Source organism: Rhinoderma darwinii, chromosome 3, assembly GCF_050947455.1.
Source record: "Rhinoderma darwinii isolate aRhiDar2 chromosome 3, aRhiDar2.hap1, whole genome shotgun sequence".
NCBI classification, from domain to species: domain Eukaryota; kingdom Metazoa; phylum Chordata; class Amphibia; order Anura; family Rhinodermatidae; genus Rhinoderma; species Rhinoderma darwinii.
Genome location: NC_134689.1, coordinates 57,620,610 through 57,634,863, shown reverse-complemented (window position 1 = coordinate 57,634,863; position 14,254 = coordinate 57,620,610).

The window sequence follows — 14,254 nt, the reverse complement described above, 5'->3', positions numbered from 1 at the left end:
ATCATCGCTATCTATGACACTAGGAGTCCCTGCCTCTCCGCAGAACTACTGTCCCGTACTGAAAACATGTAAATGAGCCATTTTTCATTGACTCCATTGAAAAACAGCTCCAATAACATCCGTAAAATACGCAGCGAAAAACGCGAGTTACTACAAAAACTTCTGAAAATCAGGAGCTGTTTTCGCCTGAAAACAGCTCCGTATTTTCAGATGTATTTTGCTAAGCCATGTGAACATACCCTAAGGCTGGGTTCACACGACCATGTTACGTCCGTAATGTATGGAACGTATTTCGGCCGGAAGACCCGGACCGAACACAGTGCAGGGAGCCGGGCTCCTAGCATCATAGTGATGTACGATGCTAGGAGTCCCTGCCTCGCTGCAGGACAACTGTCCTGTACTGTAATCACTATGATGCTAGGAGCCCGGCTCCCTGCACTGTGTTCGGTCCGGGTCTTCCGGCCGAAATACGTTCCGTACATTACGGACGTAACATGGTCGTGGGAACCCAGCCTTACTCTGAAATACAATGTGGGGAATGGCAGCTTAGGATTCGGGTATGGGCCCCAATATTTCAAAACAAGTGGTTCCCTTTGCCCAATATTACATATTGCGTAAAGATTCAAAACTATTATATTCAATAATAGGAGACACCTGGATGGGGCATTCTCTATTTGTTGCTACATTATAGTAGAGATTTTCACGCACCCATTGACTTCAATGGGCAATAGGTGCGTGAAAAACACACCAATATAGGACATGCAGTGAGTTTTACGCAACAAACACAATCTGCGTGAAAACTCCTGCATGTGTGAACAGCCCCATTGAAATCAATGGGTCTGTGTGCTGCGCGTGATTTTCCTGTGTAGCACACGGACGTTATTCACGGTCGTCTGAATGAGCCCTAAGGCCTTATTCACACGAGCGTGTCCGTTTTGCACGAGTAAAAAATGCAGCGTTTTTCCTGCATTGCAGTTCTGTGTGGCATCCATGTAAGGTGCGCGTCTGCGTTTTTTACGCACGTATGTCATCCATATGTCACGTGTTTTTTACGTCAGCAATTATGATGTCCGCGTGCTGTCCATTTTTTTCACGCACCTATTCACGCACTCATTGACTTCAATGGGTGCGTGATGCGCAAAAACGCACAAGAATAGGACATGCAGTGAGTTTCACGCATGCGTGAAAAGCACTGAATGTCTGAATGGCCCCATTGAATTGCATAGGTCTGTGTGACGTCCGTTGTTTTAATGTGCGTAGCACGGACATGAAATACGTTCGTGTGAATAAGGCCTAACAAAGCTAGAACTAGCCCTGTATCTTATATGGATCCAGATCTTCCCATGCTTAATTTTCTCCAGGCTCGCAGTTTACAGGGCGTGTCCTGTATGCTGCAGAGATGGCAATTTTATTGGCTGGTGGCAGCTGGAGAGTGGATCTGAGCATGTGCGTCCACCCTCATTTAGCTCAGTAGAAGGACGTGCATATTACTATACAGATTGAACACCAGGGGCGCCATTAAAATGAAGTAAAGGGAATATCTTACAACTGGAGCATTTTTGTAACAAAGTAAATTACAATACTAATGAATTATATTGCAGTAACATTTAATAGTGGGATAACAATTTATTCTGCAGGTCGGTACAATAATAGCGGTACAAAATTTATATAGCTTTTTTATGTTTTACTACTTTTGCACAATAAAGCAGTTTAACCCCTTAACGACCGGCATATAGCGTTTGTACGTCGGCCATTAGGGGCAATTCTTCTGACACGCCGCCTTTTCACGTCGGCGTTTCAGAAAAAGTTTTCCCGTTGCTAATAACCTTGGGCTTCAGGGAATTGATTGAAGACTACTAGCAGTAGCGCACGCTGGGTGGGGGAATATGGAGCAGGCTCACGGGCTGGGCCCGCTCCATAGAGCGAGTGTGTTACAACCGACACTTAAAAAAGTGATTAAAAAGTTGCATGTACTCCAAAATAGTACCAAAAAAAACTACAAGTCGTCCCACAAAAAAAAAGCCCTCATATAGCTATGTCAGCAGAAAAATAAATATGCTATGTCTCTTAAAATCTAGCGATACAAAAATATATAATTTAGAAAAAAAAAAGTGTTTTTACTGTGTAAAAGTCGTAAAACATAAAAAAAACTACCGTATTTTTCGGACTATAAGATGCAGTTTTTAGCAAGAATAAATCTTGCTAAAAAGTCCCTGCGTCTTATAGTCATCAGTGAAGTGACCCAGCTGCGCCACCCCCTGACCGCTTCCTTACTTCACCCCTTCCCGAACCATGATGTGCCGGCACTTGATGGAGCGGGGAGGGGATGATGTTTGGAGCGGAGCGGGCTCACGCTCCATACACTACTGGTGTTAGCTGTGTTTTACAGCTGACACACTGCTATAACAGCCAGGAACAGCAATGCTCCTGGCCGTTTAACTAGTTAAATGCCACGGTCAATAGCGACCGCGGCATCTATAGGCGTTTTTCCATGAAGGACATTTATGACATATCCACAGGATAAATGCGAGTCCCACCTATCTCTAGAACAGGGCCCCCTAAACCCAGTTCTATCTTAATAAGCTCCGTTGTCTCCCGGCCACTTCCTGGTTAGGTGCTCGGAAGTTACGGAGACAGCCAAGTGCTCGCAGAGCTACGCTGTTTCTGTAACTCCCATAAAAGTGAATGGGAGTTACAGAAACAGTGTAGCACCGCGAGCTACGCTGTTTCCGGAACTCTGTAGCTACAAAAATAGCGTACATGGTCGAGTTACGGAAACAGCGAAACTCGCTGAGCTACGCTGCTTCCGTAACTCCCATAGAACTGAATAGTAGTTACGGAAACAGCGTGGCTCGCATGCTACGCTGCTTCTGTAACTGCCATTCACTACTATGGGAGTTACAGAAACAGCGTAGCTCAGCGAGTTACGCTCTTTCCGTAACTCATCCATGTATTACAGTGTATTGTACCAGCGATCTAACAATTGCTGGTTCAAGTCCCCTAGGGGAACTAATAAAATGTGGAAAAAAGTTAGATACATTTTCATGAGTGTAAAAATATATTCAAAGTTAAAAATAAAACCTTTTCCCATTTCTCCCCAAGCACAATGTCAAAAATAAAATAAAATTTAAATAATTGGTATCGCTAAGTCCGTAAAAGTCTGAACTTTTACATTATAGCATTGTTTCACTTGCATGGTGAACGGCGTAAAAAAAACAAACAATTTAATACCACAGAATCATTGTTTTTTGGTCACCTTAGCACTAAAAAAATGAAATCAAAAGTGATAAAAAAATCATATTTACCAAAAAATGGTGCCAATAAAAACTACAGCCCATCCCGCAAAAAATAATCCCTCACAACGCTCAAAGGATGAAAACATATAAAAGTTATGGCTCTCAGAATGTGGTGAAACAGAACTATTTATTTTTTTTAACAAATAGTTTTTTCTCTGTAAAAGTAGTAAAATATGAAATTTTGTATCGCTGCAATCGTAAGAACTCGCTAAATAAAGTTATGTTATACCACAAGGTAAACGGCGTGAATTTAAGACATAAAAAAGTGGTGACATTTCAGGGTTTTTTCCTATTACCCCACCAAAAAAGTTAATAAAAGTTAATCAATAAATTATCAGTACACCAAAATAGTGCTATTAAAAAATACAAATTGTCCCGCAAAAAGTCCTTTTACAGCTATGTCGACGGAAACGAAAAAAGTTATAGCTTTTTGAATGCGACGATGGGAAAACTTACAAAATTGCTTGGTCATTAAGGTTTAAAATACCTTCAGTATTAAGGGGTTAAAATAAAGTATTTGTTTTTGTGTCGCCCTATTCGAGGAGCAATAACTTTTTTATTTTTTACGCTGACGTAGCTGAGGGATTTTTTTTTTTTCAGGATAATTTGTAGTTTTTTGGTACTGGTTTAGGGTACATATGACTTTTTGATCTCTTTTTATTCCTTTTTTGGGCATTTGCCAATTCTGCCATTGTTTTTACATTTATTCTTTAAAGTGTTGACCGTGCAGGTTAAATAAGATTATAGTTTTAGGGCTGATTCAGACGAACGTTGCGTTTTTGCGCGCGCAAAAAACGCTGCGTTTTGCGCGCGCAAAAAACACTTGACAGCTGCGTGTGTCATCCGTGCATGATGCGCGGCTGCGTGATTTTCGCGCAGCCGCCATCATAGAGATGAGTCTAGTCGACGTCAGTCACTGTCAAGGATGCTGAAAGAGTTAACTAATCGGCAGTAACTCTTTCAGCACCCTCGACCGTGAATGTCGATCACAATATCGAGAAACCTGTTAAAAAAAAAAAAAAAGTTCGTACTTACCGAGAACTTCCCGGCCGTTGCCTTGGTGACGCGTCCTTGGTGACGCGCCTCTCTTGACATCTGGCCCCACCTCCCTGGATGACGCGGCAGTCCATGTGACCGCTGCAGCCTGTGCTTGGCCTGTGAATTGTCATCCCGGGAGGTCAGACTGGAGGAAGAAGCCGGGAGTTATCGGTAAGTCAGAACTTCTTTTTTTTTTACACGTTCATGTATATTGGGATCGGAAGTCACTGTTCAGGGTGCTGAAACAGTTTAACTCTTTCAGCACCCTGGACAGTGACTATCTCCTGACGTCGCGTACCGGAAATTTTCGGCCGAACCCGGTGAAGTTCAGTTCGGTTGTCCGTGTTCGCTCATCTCAAAGACACTCCGTTTGGATGTTTGGAAACAGAAAAGCACGTGGTGCTTTTCTGTTTACATTCATCCTTTTGACAGCTGGTGCGCTGTTTCAGTCGGTTCGCACGGAAGTGCTTCCGTGCGACCTGCGTGGTTTTCACGCACCCATTGACTTCAATGGGTGCGTGATGCGCGAAATACGTGGAGATATTGAGCATGTCGCGCTTTTTGCGCAGCGGACAAACGCTGCGCAAAAAGCACGGACTGTCTGTACTGCCCCATAGAATTGTATTGGTCTGTGCGTGGCGCGTGAAAACCACGCGGCCCGCACGGACCCAATACACGTTCGTGTGAATCCCCCCTTAAAGTTCAAGTTGATACAAATGCGGCAATACCAAATTTGTGTAGTGGTTTTTTTAAACCGCAACCGCATTGAAAAACGCACCAAATTGTGGTAAAAACGCATGTGTTTTTTTGGATGCGGTTTTTCCCGCACCTCAAACGCAAAGTGTGAATGCACTCTAAGGCCGGATTCACATGAGCGTGTGCTTTTTGCGCACGCAAAAACCGCGGCGTTTTGCCTGCGCAAAAGGCACTTAACAGCTCGGTGTGGCATCAGCAATTGATGCGCGGCTGCGTGCTTTTTCGCGCAGCCGCCATCATTATGACACTCCGTTTGCACGGAAGTGCTTCCGTGTGGCACGCGTGGTTTTCACGCACCCATTGACTTCAATGGGTGCGTGATGCATGAAAAACGCTCAAAGAACGGACATGTCGTGACTTTTACGCAGCGGACCAACGCTGCGTAAAAATCACGCACATGTCTGCATGGCCCCATAGATCAATATAGGTCCGTGCGATTTTCACGCGCGTTTCCCGGACGTATATCCCGTTCGTCTGAATAAGCCCTAAAACAGCTTTTCTAAATTCTTTAAGAACAATTTGTGGTGCGTTCCCTTTGCAATTTATGAGTGACCCGTATAGTGCCCATACAGTGAGCGGAAGGAACATGTATGGACTGATGTATAGCTAAATGTAGCGACGCTCATTTCAGTTGGCGTGGAAGGGAGGAATTAAAAAAAAAAAAAACCATGACATTGTAAATCCCTCTTATTCTTCGCGATGAGAGCTAGATTAAAAAAAAATAATAAAGTGGTTTTCCAAGCTTTTTAATTTGTTTTAAGTACTTTTTATTCTTCTCTTTTCTCTCTTTTATTAAGAATAGGTGTCAGGTATCACCAATCTCTATATATACGAAAATGAATTTCTGTTGTCCGCTGCATGTTCTTTATGCATGGCCAAACGACTTTACCAATCTGCAGAAAATTTGGCACATAAGTAAATCATGCGCTTCCGAAGGTTTAGACCAGGTTTCAGCTCCCTAGCACCTACCGTTCTCGACATCAGGGCCTCCATCAGGAATTTCAGGGCCCCCTACAGCTAAATTTTCTGGGCCCCCCTACCGTGGCACCGCCTGTTAACGGTACTCCGTCCAGAACTATATCATGGTACCCAGGGCCGCCATCAGGGGGGTATTAGGGGTACTGATGTGAGAGGCCCGGCCAAACCTAATTGAAAGGGGGGCCCGGCAAACTGCCGCGACTTGCCTTTGGTAGAAAAAAAACAGGCCCCTGCAATGGGACCCATTTTTTTCACCAAAAGAATGTCGTGAGCTGCGGGCCCCCCTTTCAATTAGGTTTGGCCGGGCCTCTCACATCAGTACCCCTAATACCCCCCCTGATGGCGGCCCTGGGTAGCATGGGGGTCGTCATGGGGGCCGTCAAAGACCGCCGCCCGTGCGACCGATCGCGCGCACCCGCAAACTCCCGCGCATGCGCACCCGCGACCGCCTGGAACCGCGCACCGAATTTTGAGGCAGATTTTGACCTGCCCACACTATCTTGCCGCATTGTTTGCTGCGTTTTTTGCCCGCGGCGATTGAGGACAGCAGACAAAAAACGCAGGGAAAAATGCATTTTCTGCCTCCCATTGATCTCGATGGGAGGTCAGAGGCGGAACCGCGACAAGAAAGGACGTGCTGCTTTTTTCCGCGACTGGCTCCCATTGATTTCAGATTAAATCAATGGGAGGCGGTTTTGGAAGTTGTTTGGTGCTGATTCTGACGCAGTGTCCGAGTCAATATCAAGGGCCAAAAACTCTGTGAACTGGGCCTTATTGTTAGGGCTTATTCAGACGAACGTGTAATACATCCGTGCAACGCGCGTGATTTTCACGCGCCTCGCACGGACCTATGTTACTCTTAGGGGCCTTTCAGACTGTCAGTGATTTTCACGCAGCGTGTGTCCGTGTGTCCGCTGCGTAAAACTCACGACATGTCCGATATGTCCCTGCAGGATTCCCGCAGCGGACATGCCTCCCGAAACCTTCGCCACTATTTGGTGCGGTTTTGCTGGCAGAATTCCCTGCGGCTACCGGGGCGGATAAGCTGTGTAGTTTTACTCAGCATATCCGCCTAGTGTGTTCCTTATGTTTTCGCTCCTGGAGCTGCTGCCGGTCTCTAAATAGGCAGTTGGTCCAGTAGAATTTGGAATTATTTTTTTTTGTGAACCAGCTTAAAAAAATACAAAACTTTTGTGTTAGGGCCTGTTCACATAACCGTTCGCTTCCGTTCCGGGGTTCCGTCTGAGGTTTCCGTCGGGTGAACCCCGCAACGGAAAGTGAAAGTGACAGCACAGCTTCCGTTTCCGTCACCATTAGCGCAGTCGACTACGCTATTGATTCCGTCTGAAAACCAGCCAGAATGGTGACGAACGGAAACCATTAGCGATGTTTCCGTCACCATTGAGATCAATGGTGACTGAAACGGAAGCTGTGCTGTCACTTTCCGTTGTGTCCATGTGTGTCCGCGGCCGATCGCAAGTGCGATCGCGGGTGCGCGCGTGCTGTCGAGGCCCGTGCTGTCGCGGTTGCGCGCTTTTGCCAGGTGCGTGCTCGGACGGTCGCGAGTTTGCGGGTGCGCGTGATCGGACGGCGGTGTTTGACGGCCCCCATGAGAGGGGGGGCCCGCAGCTCACTACATTCATTTGGTTTTTTCTACCATAGACAAGTCGCAGCAGTGGCCGGGCCCCCCTTTCAATTAGGTTTGGCCGGGCCCCTCACACCACTACCCCTAATACCCCCCTGATGGCGGCCCTGCTCGACATATTCACACAAGCAAATATGGCACCACTGGCTTCCACATCAAGGACCTTCATATCACATCAGATGACCTGAAAAGCCAATAAAAGCTCGCAGGTCCTTCATTCTAAGGCTGGGTTCACACGACCATGTTACGTCCGTAAAGGACGGACGTATTTCGGCCGGAAGTCACGGACCGAACACACTGCAGGGAGTCGGGCTCCTAGCATCATAGTTATGTACGATGCTAGGAGTCCCTGCCTCTCCGTGGAACTACTGTCCCGTACTGTAATCATGTTTTCAGTACGGGACAGAAGTTCCACGGAGAGGCAGGGACTCCTAGCATCGTACATAACTATGATGTTTTCAGTACGGGACAGTAGTTCCACGGAGAGGCAGGGACTCCTAGCATCGTACATAACTATGATGCTAGGAGCCCGGCTCCCTGCAGTGTGTTCGGTCCGGGACTTCCGGCCGAAATATGTCCGTCTATTACGGACGTAATGTGCTCCTGTGAATCCAGCCTGAGGGTATGTTCACAATCACACGCTTACTAAAAAACGTCTGAAAATACGGAGCTGTTTTCAGAGAAAACAGCCTCTAATTTTCTCGCGTTTTTGAAGCTGAAAATGAAGCTTCTTTTAAGGGCCAGTTCACACTGAGTATTTTGACATGTTTTTTGACACAGAAACCGCATCAGAAAATGCGCCAAAAAATGGCAGAAAATGCCTCCCATTGATTTCAATTGGAGGCGGAGGCGGTTTTTCCCGCGAGCGGAAAAACCGGCTCGTGGGAAAAAGAAGGGACATGCTCTATATTCGGGGGTTTACGCTTGTGACCTCCCATTGACATCAATGGCTACGGCTGAAAAACGCTGCGAAAATCGGCGTGCAGGCAGAGCAAAATCTGCCTCAAAATTCCAAACGGAATTTTGAGGCAGATTTTCCTCCTACAAAAAACTCAGTGTGAACCCAGCCTAATTTGGAGCTTCTTTTGAGGCATTTTTTTGAGGCGTTTTTCATAGTGTTCAATGGAAAATCAGTTCCAAAATACGCCTCAAGAAGTGACATGCTACTTCTTTTTACGGAGCGTCTTTTTATAATAGTACTAAGCCTGTGGATTACAGCATTCTCATAAATTGAACCTTGTCCAGACCATGCCTTCAAAAAGGAACCTGCACTTGGACTTTATTGGATATGTTTGCTTCATATCAGTAGGAAATAAAGTTTTTAACCACACACACAAACAACAAACAAATAGAAGCCGGGTAAGGGTCAGTTCACACGTTAAAGAGGCTCTGTCACCAGATTTTCAAACCCCTATCTCCTATTGCAGCTGATCGGCGCTGCAATGTAGATAACAGTAACGTTTTTCTTTTTCAAAAACGAGCATTTTTGGCCAAGTTATGAGCATTTTTATATTTATGCAAATGAGCCTTTCTTATGTACAACTGGGCGTGTTTAAAGTTATGTCCAACTGGGCGTGTATTGTGTTCGTTACATCTGGGTGTGTTTACTTGTTTTACTAGCTGGGCGTTGTGAATGGAAGTGTATGATGTTGACGAATCAGCATCATCCACTTCTCTTCGTTACCACCCAGCTTCTGGCAGTGCACAGACACACAGCGTGTCCTCGCGAGATCACGCAGTGACGTCACTCACTTCCTCCCACAGGAACTTCATCGCGTCGGATGAGCGAGGACACGCTGTGTGTCTGTGAACTGCCAGAAGCTGGGTGGTAACGAATAGAAGTCGATGATGCTGATTCGTCAGCATCATACACTTCCATTCACAACGCCCAGCTAGTAAAACAAGTAAACACACCCAGATGTAACGAACACAATACACGCCCAGTTGGACATAACTTTAAACACGCCCAGTTGTACATAAGAAAGGCTCATTTGCATAAATATAAAAATGCTCATAACTTGGCCAAAAATGCTAGTTTTGAAAAAGAAAAGCGCTCCTGTTATCTACATTGAAGCGCGCGATCACCTGCAATAGGAGATAGGGGTTTGAAAATCTGGTGACTGAGCCTCTTTAAGTAAATACTGGGTTTTTTTCGCAACTAAATTCATTGTGGAAAATCCACAGCAAATACAGTAGCAGCAAAGTGGATGCGATAAAACAAATCTCATCCACACGCTGCGTAAAGACTGAGCGGAAAAACTGCTCATAAATTGACCTGCGATGCGGAAATTTATTTTGCAGCATGTCAATTGAATTTGCGTAAACGCTGCTAATTTGTTACGGGTACAATGATGAGGTAAATCTTGCAACAAATGGGAATGGTTCGATTTTTTGCGACGGGTTCGCATCGATCCAGCCGCAAAAAACACAATTCAGAAAAAAAAAATCTCAGATTTACCCATATGTCTGTGTTCCTCCTTCCAGCGCAGCATCCTGGGATGATGTTTCATCCCATGTGACCGCCGCAGCCAATCACAGGCTGTAGCGGCGGTCACATAGGATGAAACATCATACCCGGAGGCCGGCCTGTATGACGTCAGAGGGCCGGTCTCCTGGGATGACGCTTCATCCCATGTGACCGCCGCTGCAGCCAATCACAGGCTGCAGCGGTCTCCTGGGATGAAACGTTATCCCAGGAGGCCAGCCTGCTAGCAGGCCGGTAAAGGCTGCAGTTTTGCGAAGCGGACATTCCTGGCGAAAAACTGCACCACAGTTTGGTGCGCTTTTTTTGCCGGGGATTTCCCTGTGGCGCACAGGGCGGCTATGCTGTGTGCTATTACGCAGCGTATCGGCCCCGTGTGAACACAACCTAACTTTGCTATTCTATATTAAAAAAGTTAATGTTTGTTTGTCTGTCCTCTAGAGGCATCCAAACACCTGAACCATTTGACCCCAAATTTGACACATAGGTACATCGGGTGTACGGGAAGGTTTTCATAAATTTCCTATCCTTGCCGTTGTTCTCTGTTATCAGCCATTATAGCAAATGTGTTTTGTCTTCCTCTATAGGCATCCAAACCCATGAACTATTTGACCACAAATTTGGCACATAGGTACATCGGGTGTTCAGAAAGCTTTTCTTAAAGGTCCCGACCTTGCTGTTGTTCTCTATTATCAGCCATTATCATATGATCACGATCCAATACTATAAAAGTGAATACAGACATTCGCTTTTATATAAGATGTTTTTATCTGGCAGTAGCAGGTAGTGCACTTTACAAAATAATCCTAGATGGGAAGGTACAGGGGAGCGGTTACCCATAGCAACCAATCAGAATTCTGATGGCCAGGAGGAAAGCTGCATTACTAGCTGCAGAAACTTCTCCAGCCCAATTGCAAACTGATCAAATTTGTCATACTGCAGCTCGAGCTGCCGAAACTCCTCAGCAAACTCAGGCTTTCTTAGCAATAGATCAGACAGATAGCTCTCAGAAATGCAGACTCCTGCCCGAACCCAGGCCAGTCTGCAAGCTGATAGAGCACATCATGTTCAGCGTGCTAATGAGTGGGCTTTCATGCATGATGCTGTTTTCAATAATGATCCAACCATAGTCAATGGCCAACTGGTAATAAAATTGCCAATGTTGTTAATCAACAGGCTCTGTCACAGTCTTTTGACTCTATTTCCTACCAGTTTAGCTGTTAGGTATTTAGGAAGTTAAAACTGAAACAAACCTAGTGTAACTGCTGGGGTATATACAGTAGAGCTATAAGCGATTTCCCTGTAAACCCATAAAACATGAGAGCATGGATTGGCCTCCTGGGCACACTTGGAACAAATCCAATGAACACTCAAACAGGCACACCGACACGTCATACACGGGCAGCGCCGGGTACCTTTTCTAGTACTTTATAAAGCTTCAACATTATACTTTGAATGTCTGTGCCTTTTTAATACAGGATAATCCAAATTATTATGTGTGTCATAATAGAAAGTAATGCTGATACAGACAGCCCTTGGTCAGCAATACAGCACTGTGTAGTAGTGTGTGCCAGAGTTCTTTCCTCTATGTAATGAAGAGCAAAGGGGAGATGAGGTGCAATGATTGCATTACAACAGCATTAGGGCTCATTCAGACGATCGTAAAACTCGTTTGTGTGCTGTGCGTGAAAATTACGCACAGCACACTGACCCATTGATTTCAATGGGGCTATTCACCCATGCAGGCGTTTTCACCTAGCGTGTCCGTTGCGTAAAACTCACTGCATGTCCTATATTGGTACGTTTTTAACGCACCTGTCGCCCAGTCAATGGGTGCGTGAAAACCACGCACACGGATGCACACCCGTGTGCGGTGCGTGATTTGCGCATCAATTCAATTGAAAATAATAAAAATTAAAAAAGGATGTGCTTTGCGAGCAAATGAATAACGCATGTGTCACGTTGGGTACGTGGACCCACAGAGCTGTACCGCCTTGATGGTATGGCAGCTGGCCAACAGGACGCAGGTCACAGTCTATAGTTCGTATAGTGTACCTGTGGCAGCTCGGACAGTCTCGGCTGGGACTCGGCAGGAGGCAGATGTCAGGCATGGTGTAGCAGGACAGGCGTGGTATACAGCACAGCACGACTTCAGCTCAGCACGGCACTTGACCAGGATAGCACGGGACACGGGTAAAGGAACGGGGAACGCTGGGAACTGGAAAACACTAGGAGACCATTTGCTTAGACAAACTTTGGGTACAACAACAATGCTCAGGCATTGCAGGAAGGGGCTGGGCCCTTCTTATAGTCCAGGGTGCTCATGGGCTAATTTAGTACTCATTTCAGGTGCGCGCTGGCCCTTTAAGATCGGGGACAAGCACCCTACGGAACCCGGTCGGGAGAAGCGGAAGTGAGCACTGGTGCCTCCTGATGAGGAGATGGGGACCAGCGCTCACAGTTCCATGGCTGCGGGCATCAGGAGGTGAGTGAACCTGATGGCCCACGGCCATGAGCATGACAGCATGCCACTCGCAAAGCACTCTAATGCATAATGGACCAGATTTACTCGCGTGAATCTGATACGCTTGTGTGAATGTAGCCTTACTATCACACTTTACACCTCTGCAGTGCAAAACCAACAAAGAAATGGGTATGTATATGGCAACTAAATAATAAAAACATGAAAAGTATCACAGAAGTCTTCTATTTCAACAGAAGTACCACATGTACAGAATTATAATCATTTAAAATAGCAAACACATGCTAAAAATTCACTTTTATTGTTCACTTCTATTGAAACAACGGCCGTCGCACCAACCTATGTAATTCAATGGAGCCGTGTGAAGGGTCAGTTGAAAAATAGAACATGTCCTATTTTGTTCTGTTATCAGAGATCCTTCCATAGACTCAAGTCTATGGGGATCCGTGAATACAGAACCCGCACAGAGGCACCCCGGATGTGAAAAATGTCATGTTCATCACGTCTGAGTTTCCCCACGCTCGTGTAAATCTAGCCTTAGGGAAATAATTCTGCAATTTTCATGTAACTCCTAGACCAGCTGGTGTCGTTTTGGAGCCCTAGCCTAGATGCTATGTATTGGAGGAAATTTTTGTGTCGGTAGTGGGGGGCTATAAATCCTTTGTGTATCAGAATTTGCAAATGCCCGTGTATTCAGATGAGAAAGGTTATATTGTAATGAGCGCAAGGGGGCCCTGATTATTGAACTATATGGGACCCAACATTTTATCATGGCAGATTTGTCCCCAACACTCAATGTGTTATAACAGGGTCAATATTAGTATAATCTAATGAAATGCATTAATTGAAGGGGTTTCTATTTTTGATAAATCTTGTGCTTAAAATACAGACCATAGACTTACGTTACTGTTTCTTGACTATTCCACTACTGATGATTTCTAGGATTCCCTCATGCTTCTTTATTATCTGGGGTCATGTCTGTCGCCCATAACAATGTCACATCATGCTGTGGTGATGTGACATTATTATGGACAATACACTATGACACCAGTTATAAAAAAATAGGCATCAAAGGGACCCAAGAAACCATCAGTGTATGCTGGGGCGTAGCTAAAGGCTCATGGGCCCCGATGCAAAAGTTCTTATTGGGCCCCCCCCAAACTCCTCATGGCCGACGGTCCGCAGATTTCAGCTGCATCGCTGGGTCTCCTAAGTGACCCAACAATGCAGCACTAGCAGCCGGGGCGTCACTAAGGCTGGGTTCACACACCCTATTTACGGACGTAATTCGGGCGTTTTAGCATTGAATTACGTCCGAAAATGCGTCTCAAAAGCGTTTGCAAACATCTGCCCATTCATTTGATATTTGATATTCTGTGCCGACGGTCATTTTTTTTACGCGCCGCTGTCAAAAGGCGGCGCGTAAAAAAGACGCCCGAGTCAAAGAGGTACCTGTCACTTCTTCAGACGTAAATGGAGCCGTTTTCCATGGACTCCATGGAAAAACAGCTCCAATTACGTCCGTAATGGACGCAGCGAAAGACGCCTGCACATGCCTTTGCGGCTGAAATTACGGT